The sequence below is a fragment of the Mirounga angustirostris genome, unplaced genomic scaffold, assembly GCF_029215605.1.
Source record: "Mirounga angustirostris isolate CCGP_5_RB_7025 unplaced genomic scaffold, mMirAng1.0.hap1 SCAF_10, whole genome shotgun sequence".
Taxonomy (NCBI): domain Eukaryota; kingdom Metazoa; phylum Chordata; class Mammalia; order Carnivora; family Phocidae; genus Mirounga; species Mirounga angustirostris.
This window is the reverse complement of record NW_026991718.1, coordinates 130,360,256-130,369,147: the sequence shown is the minus strand read 5'-3', so window position 1 is coordinate 130,369,147 and position 8,892 is coordinate 130,360,256.

The following is an 8,892-nucleotide window of genomic DNA, read 5'->3' as shown; positions in this document are numbered from 1 at the left end:
CATATGTCAGAACCAAGGCTGAAACCCAACCTAAGGTCTTAACGACATGTTTTCATGTCTGTGGGAAAGACAGGCAGGCAAGAGGACAATAATAATATAACGTATGGTAAGTAAGTGTAGGGTGTTGTGAAACTCGGAGGAAGACATTGCTACCAGACTACAGGGGATGGAGGTTGGCCGTTGGAGGTGGTGACAGTTGAGCTAACTCACAAAGAATGATTATGAGTTGGCCAAAGTGGTTCCCAGCAGAATAGGAAGTGCAAAAGCCCAGGGTCTACAGAGAGAATGGCAAGTTGTTCAGCATGGCCAGAGGGAGGTCATGGGGAGGACAGGTAAGATGGTGGAGGCAAGAGAGAAGGCACAGACCAGATCATCGAGGACATGAAGTAAGGAGCCCACAGTAAGAAGTTAGAACTTCTCCTGAGAAATAGGGAAAAAAGATCTGAACTGAAGGGTGGTAGAGTCCCATCTGTATTTTGGTTGCCGGTAGGATCTAACATAAACTCAATTTGACTAATACTCATTGAGTGAACTGAAACATCTAGTAGGTATTACAAAGTATAATCATTTTCTTCTTAAGCCTCTTTTAAAAGTATAAGAACTACCCACTTAGATAAAACCTCTAAATGGCATTGGTCCCTACAAGAATGGTTAAATGCTCATTTCCATGTGTCATAAATGTGAGTTTGGAATTTGGCCCCTCATCCACCCAGATGATCCACATCTATGATCCAAGACTGGGAGATCATGAGCAAGTTATTTTACATATTAAAGTCTTAATTTGTTCCTCTATAGAATGGGAATAATAATGGTACTTAACTCAGAAAGTTGCTGAGAAAAGTAAACGAGACAACACGTTTATAGCTTGTAAGCATAGTGCCTGGCAAGTAGTAAGTGCTCAGTGAACATTATTGATGAGGACACAGACATCTGCCCAAAGTAGCACATACGTCTTCACTTCCATGGGCTCATAGGTCACCCAATCACTAGGATTAAACTGTGCCAGGCCCTCTCCATTCTGGTAACCATTGACTGGCTGGCTCATCCAAGAAAAAAGAAAAGAAGGAGAGGAAAAAAAAGAAAAATGTTGATTTTCCCTGATGTCCACCTCATTCTAAAGTAAAGTAGAATTTCTGGGGAGTGGACTCGAGTACGCCTTTGGTTTTCCTCTGTTGTATCTTAAAATATTAGCCGGTTTGCTATGGTAGCAAATGCCGTGAATGCCTCACCTCATTTCTCTTCAGCCCACTTCAGAGTTCACCTACAGCACTGATAACTCCCCACCTCAAAGATCTCTCCACTATTGGCTTTTCTTCTTGGTGGCTTTCTCCAGTGGCTGTGGGAACTCGTTCAGCCCACCCGCAGGGCATTCTGGAAATGCCCAAAATTTTACGCCCCTAGGGACAACCTTCAACCAATGAAGAGATGGCAGGTAAATATCTCAGCTTCCCCACCCCTCAGAGGGACAATTTTGAGGTGTCTTCTAAATGCTCCCACCAGGTCCCTGGCAAAACTGAATCCTAGCTGCCCACAGTAGTAACATACCCATAAATACACTCTCCCTCATTTGTGCTTCCTGGGATCACTTCCCAAATAAACTACCTGCATCCAAGTTCTTGTCTCAGGGTCTGTGTCTAAGGCACAAACATCTGTATCTCACCCAGGGTCCTTGTGCCAATTAGTTTTTTTTTTTTTTTTTTTTTATTATGTTATGTTAGTCACCATACAATACATCATTAATTTTTGATGTAGTGTTCCATGATTCATTGTTTGCGTATAACACCCAGTGCTCCATGCAATACATGCCCTCCTTAATACCCATTGCCGTGCTAACCCATTCCCCACCCCCCTCCCCTCTAAAACCCTCAGTTTGTTTCTCAGAGTCCATAGTCTCTCATGGTTTGTCTCCCCCTCCGATATCCCCCCCTTCATTTTTCCCTTCCTTCTCCTAATGTCCTCCATGCTATTCCTTATGTTCCACAAATTAGTGAAACCATATGATAATTGCCTTTCTCTGCTTGACTTATTTCATTTAGCATAATCCCCTCCAGTCCCATCCATGCTGATGTGAAAGTTGGGTATTCATCCTTTCTGATGGCTGAGTAATATTCCATTGTATATATGGACCACATCTTCTTTATCCATTCATCTGTTGAAGGGTATCTCGGCTCTTTCCACAGTTTGGCTATTGTGGACATTGCTGCTATGAACATTGGGGTGCATATGGCCCTTCTTTTCACTACATCTGCATCTTTGGGGTAAATACCCAGTAGTGCAATTGCTGGGTCGTAGGGTAGCTCTATTTTTACATTTTTGAGGAGCCTCCACACTGTTCTCCAAAGTGGCTGTACCAACTTGCATTCCCACCAACAGTATAAGAGGGTTCTCCTTTCCCCACAACCTCTCCAACATTTGTTGTTTCTTTCCCTGTCCATTTTTGCCATTCTAACTGGTGTAAGGTGGTATCCCAAGTAGTTTAATAGAGGGGAATTCATAGGTGCTGGATGAGGTGAAAAAGCAAGCACACGATGAGGACACCACCCAAGATATTAGACACAGAAGAAAACTGCAATACCATCGGGGCCAGACAGACAAAAGGAAGAGGTCATGTTACCAGAGCCAGGAAAGCTGGATGCCCTGTGGGTAGAGGAACACCACATGGGGGTAGGGGAGGCTGCCCGAGGGTAGCTGGGTCCAGAGGGGGCTATCAGGAAGCACTGCCGGGACACCTGGGTGGCTCAGTGGCTAAGGGTCTGCCTTTGGCTCGGGTCATGATCCCGGGGTCCTAGGATTGAGCGCCACATCGGGCTCCCTGCTCAGCGGGAAGCCTGCTTCTCCCTCTCCCACTCCCCCTGCTTGTGTTCCCTCTCTCGCTGTGTCTCTCTGTCAAATAAATAAATAATATCTTTAAAAAAAAAAAAAAAGGAAGTACTGCCTTTCTGCTGACGGGAGGACATAGGAAAAATAGCTTGGTGGCAGTGCCCCCCGCTGTCTGAACCTAACCAGAAGCCAGTTGGCAATGGAACCTGAGAAATGAAATTTGAAGGGAAACATGGAAAGAGGAACTAAGAACCAATGGGCACAAACTAAAGCCCGGCTTAGAGAGGAAAACTAACATCAGAAAACAACGTTGGTTAGGGCCCCACACCCACCCTGGATCTAAACAAATGAACATGTGACATCAAGTCACTTTACTTTTTCAACTTCACTTTGATATCCATAAAATGGAGGATGACAATGGAATCTACCACATGGAGCTGCTAGGTGGATTTAATGATATATTCCATGCAAAACAGTTAGCACTGTGCCTGGCACATGAGTGCCTAATGCCTAATAAATGCTCATGCTCATTGGAACATTTTGAGATTCAACTGCTCTTTGAGTACCTGGCAGCTCATTAAAATTCCTGCTCAAACTTGTTTCTTCCCCTCTTTACCACTCAAAAGCTCAACTTCAATGTCTAGAATCTGCCTCTAGTCTCTACTTCATTGCCTTAAAAAAAAAATCTTTCCACTTTCACTGAAGTTCTGCCAGAACTGAAGGAGGAACAGCTCTCTCCTCCCCTTTTGGCTCCCAACCCTCTCCCTGCAACCCCCACCCCCTCCCTATCTTTGCTGGCCAGTTTTTCACAAGGAGCTTAGCAGTTTTGAGGATACAAAAACAGGAAATTATGCACCAGTCCTGACTAAGGCTAAAAACTTATGTGCAAACCCTTCATCATACAGATTTCTTCAGCTCTCAAAAATTAGGGCTTGAAAAATCAGGTCCCTGACCAAGATCTTTGAATTTGCTTAATCATTTCCTTTGCGAATGCATAACCTCTTTAGCCATGAAGAAGAAGTGGTGAGAAAGAGGGAGGTGGGAGTTGATATATTTTAAGTCAACCACAAGACAGGACAGGAAATTCTGGATTGGGGGGGTGGGTGGTAATGTTTCTTTAATCCCTAGGTGCCGCAGCAGACTAAGACAGCAAGTTGGGGGAAGTTGACCTTTCTAGGAGATTCTTTGGCTGTTGACTCTGACCCAGAGTGAGATGTCACAGCCCTCTTCATTCAGGACTGAATAGAGAACATGAGAGCAGAGAAAACTCTGAGATGCATCCCCCGTGACCCTTTATTTGACTCAGGCAGCCAACATTTACTGCCTATTCTGCCCCTGGGCTGTATAGAGAGGACTAAGATGGGCTCCCAAACAGGCAAAATAATGTCCCCGCTTGCTCAATGCCAGTTGAAAGTTAATGTACCTATTGGAGAGAATCTGAAGTGAGTGACACCCAAAGCTGTTCTGTTGTTAAAATCTCTGGAACAATAATATAAGTGGCTTCTTTGTGCTTCCTTCTTGCTTTTGGAACTTTTCCCAGCAAATCAGAGCTGTGTACTTTATTAATCCTTAAAGTAAGTCATTGTCTTTAGCAATGATTTTTATCCAAAATGGGAGACCAACCCCTTGCTGGATGTTAATCCAGCAAATAGAATGAGATGGGAGGAAATGGAATGGCATAGAGTGGAATGGAATGGGATAGGATAGGATGGGATAGAATAGAATAGAATAGAATAGAATAGAATAGAATAGAATAGAATAGAATAGAATAGAATAGAATATTTCATGATGTATTATAGGTAATATGGATAATATTGATTAGTGAAAGTTAGTTTTGATTATGAATATGTGCATATGGATTCATGATGTATTTTTTCTTTTTTTTAAGCTTTTTAAAAATTTTATTTATTTATTTGTCAGAGAGAGAGAGAACACAAGCAGGGGAAGAGGCAGGCAGAGGGAGAAGCAGACTCCCTGCTGAGCAAGGAGCCTGATGTGGGACTTGATCCCAAGACCCTGGAATCGTAAACTGAGCTGAAGGCAGACACTTAACCGACTGAGCCACCCAGGTGTCCCTCATGATGTATTTCTTACTATGGTTTATAATCAGAAAAGTTTAGAAGTCTCTGATCTTTATTGTAGTTCAGTGGTTAAAAGCGTGGGCTCTGGAGTCTGCTGGCGTGGGTTCAAATCTTAGTAGTGTACTAGCTGTCTGAGATTAGACATGTCAGTTAAACTCTCTGAATCTCAGTTACTTCAGGGAAGTACAGCATACTAAAGCAAAATATAAAATGTAATACTGGATATCATAGTCTCTCAGGTTCTGGGGCCATTTATTTTCAGAAAGGGCCATTCTGTCCCCTATATCTTTCCTTTGTTCCCAGACTGCTGCTAATCTTCTGGGGTCCACTCCTTTTAAGTAAAGTTACTCCTTCTATCTTAACCTCTCTCTCCCTCTGATCACCTCTCATTCCCTCAACCTCCAGCTGCTATCTCCAACATCATCTGGTGAAAACCAAAGCCATTTAATACGTAAAACTTCTTTCTGGAAAAATGTCCAGATAGCTAGTAGTGGACTATCTCGCCTACTAGAACAACTACAAAAGCTAGACAAAAAAAATTGGTATGAAGGCATCCTAAAACAGAGACACAGTGCTCCACTTCAGTGGAAAACAATAAGGAGACCGTAGTTGACTTTTCAGCAGAATTGATGGAAGCCAAAACATAAAACCCTTTAAAAAAAAATAAGAGCTGAAAGAAAATAACTACCAACCTATAATCCTACACCCAGTAAAAATATCCATCAAAATTTAAGATGAAATAAATATATTTTCAGACAAACAAAAACGGAGTGAACACATTACCAGCAGACTTTACCTAAAAGAAAGACAAAGTCCTTTAGGAAAAGAAGAAATAATCTCAGAAGGAAGACTAAAATTTTAGGAAAGAATGAAGAGCAGCAGCAGAAGAAGAAATGTGTTGGTAAATCTAAATGAATATTGACCTCATTAAAAGATAATAATCAGGGCGCCTGGGTGGCTCAGTTGTTTAAGCGGCTGCCTTCGGCTCAGGTCATGATCCCGGAGTCCCGGGATCGAGTCCCGCATCGGGCTCCCTGCTCAGCGGGGAGTCTGCTTCTCCCTCTGACTCTCCCCCTTCTCATGCTCTCTCTCTATCACTATCTCTCTCAATAAATAAATAAAAATCTTTAAAAAAATAAAAAAGATAATAATCATGTCTTGCAGGGTTTAAAATATATGTAGAATTAAAATTTACAGCAGTAATAATGCAAAGGTAAGGAAAAGGGATTTAAACAGGTCCTAACTTCCTTGCATTGGCAGAGAAGTGTTAAAAGCACTAATTTCATTAGACTACAATAAGACAAGGATCATACTTGTAATCTGTAAGATAACAACAAAAGAAAATGTGGAAATAACAAGCTAATAGAGAGGAGAATGACCTAAAGAAAGATGTCATTAATGTAAAAGTTCATAATAAAGAAAATGGAACTGACAACAGATGGAACTCACTGAAACAGCTACTAATGTATTAGTATTATGTTAATAATGTATTAATAATTACATTAACTGTAAATGGACTAAATGCTCAAACGAAAGGAGATCATCATACTAAATGAAAAAAAAAACCAAAAACCCAACTATTTTCTGCTTGCAAGAGATAAGCCTTAAATATGAGCATACAGACAGGATGAAAATAAAGGATGGGAAAAGATACTCTATGCATACATAATCAAAAGGAAGCTGATTAGTTACTATCGGATGAAGTCAATTTTAAGATAAAGAGCAATATGGGGCTCCTGGGTGGCTCAGTCGGTTAAGCGTCTGCCTTCGGCTCAGGTCATGATCCCAGGGTCCTGGGATCGAGCCCCGCATCGGGCTCCCTGCTCCGCGGGAAGCCTGCTTCTCCCTCTCCCACTCCCCCTACTTGTGTTCCCTCTCTCGCTGTGTCTCTCTCTGTCAAATAAATAAATAAAATCTTTTTAAAAGATAAAGAGCAATATAATAGATGAAGAGAGTGAATTTTTTAACAAAAACCATCAGTCCCACTGAAAGATAGAACAATCCTAAGTCTAGAAAGAGTCACTAATATAGCTTTGATATGTATAAGGCAGAAACCACCAGATCTAAAAGGAGAAATGGAGAAGTCCACAATCATAGTGGTGGGCTTTAACATTCCTCTATCAGTAACTAATGAACAAACCAACAAAACTAAATCAGCAGGAATAGAAAAATTTTGACCAATGCTATTTAACACACATAACCTAACTGACATTTACAGAACAAAGCAACTGATAACTGCAGAATATATATTCTTTTTCAAGTGTACATGGAACATTTACCCAAATTGACATGTGCTGGCCTGTAGGGTAGGTCTCAAATTTAGAAGGTGGGTGGCAGGGGCAGGGTTTGCTGCTGGATTGGATGTGAGGATGACAAAGAGAGGAGTCAAGGCTGATGAAGGATCCAGGGCTCTAAAGTCCAGAGTGACTGATTCATGCTGCACAGTTAGCATTTTGGAAAGATAGGGGTGTGTGTGTGTGTATGTGTGTGTGTGTTTAACAGTCATAAGATAGTCAGGAGTATTTACATGAGTGAGTCAACCTGGGAGTGAACCTGTGTCCAACTGAACATGAAGCGATTATTCAAACTTGGTTTCTGGAATATTCCCAGGGTGAAGTTATTTCCTGTTTTTATCACTGCTCAGTTGAAGTGCTTCTTCTAGGAACTGGGTGGCATCATCTGTTTCAGTTTGGAATGGTAGGCGCATAGAAAAAACTCCATAAAAATCCCACAGGGTTGACAGACACTTCTGAGAAATGAAGTGAGACAACCCAATTCCTGGCCTCTCTTATCAGAGAGGGATTGGTTTCTTCATCTGCTGATTGAGTATCAGCTGTGAGTCTGGGTCTGGGAAAGAGATAGACAAGAAAAGCAGAGAACCCTCCCGGATAGGTGAGGAGGCATTCACTCCAAAAGCCAAGTATCAAGGATATACTTTGGGAAATCCCACACAAAATTGCATTATGTACCCTTGTGTGATATGTTTGAAGTAGTAAAGAACATTCTGGAGCTCAGTTCTCCTTTGAACTAGCTCCAAGACATTGGGCTGGAAAGGAAACATTGTGTCTCAGTTTCTGTACTGTAAAGTGGGAGTGATGTTATTGATAAAACCATCATTACGGAGGTAAAACAGATAATATTCAGAGCCTGCTCAGAGCAGTGCTTGGGATTAAGTTCCCCCAAATTAGCATTTGCAACTTTTATCATTCTGCTGTTTCAATATTTCTTTTCTTTTTTTAAAATTACGAAACCACAACATTTTTAAAAAATGTTAGGAGAGAATAATAGTGAAAGAGTCTGTCATCATCCCATCTCCTTGACTCAATCATGGTAGCTTCAGATAGTTTTTTATATTGATTATGTCATTGTTTTGAAAGTGCCTGGCTTATAGCAGGTGATCAATATATGCATACTGATTGCCTGACTGTCCAGTTGAATGCCAACTACTTTGTTCTATGCTTTGCGTACCTAATTTAGTATATAAGATGATGAATATAATTATATCATATACATTCTTTTATGTTTTTTCATAAGCTTCACGATCATAATCTTTATGGCTCCTGGAAATCTCATCGTGTCAATGTGCAAGCTCTGGATAAGCCATTTCTCTTTTGCTGTCCTGTTTGTACGGAGAATTACTGCAGACCACACTCTTCAGACACCACCACAGTGAACAGTTCTCTATATAGCATTTTGCCTTTTTTGGTAAAAGTTCTTAAGAGAATCATAGAATACTGAGTTGAACGTTCCAAACTCCACCTTTAAGTTAGCTGAGAAAGGAGCCCCCAATGATGAAACCAAAAAATGGGATTCCTCCCATAAGTTTAGGTGGTAATAAAATGAATGCCATGAGATGACGAAATCTTGTGGTGATCCTATTACCATTTTGAAGCATTGCTTTTCACTCTTTCAAAAAAAAAAAATGATTTTAAAACCCACAACTCCGCCAGCAGATCAATAGAAGATATGAGTATTTTGATGTATTCGTCGG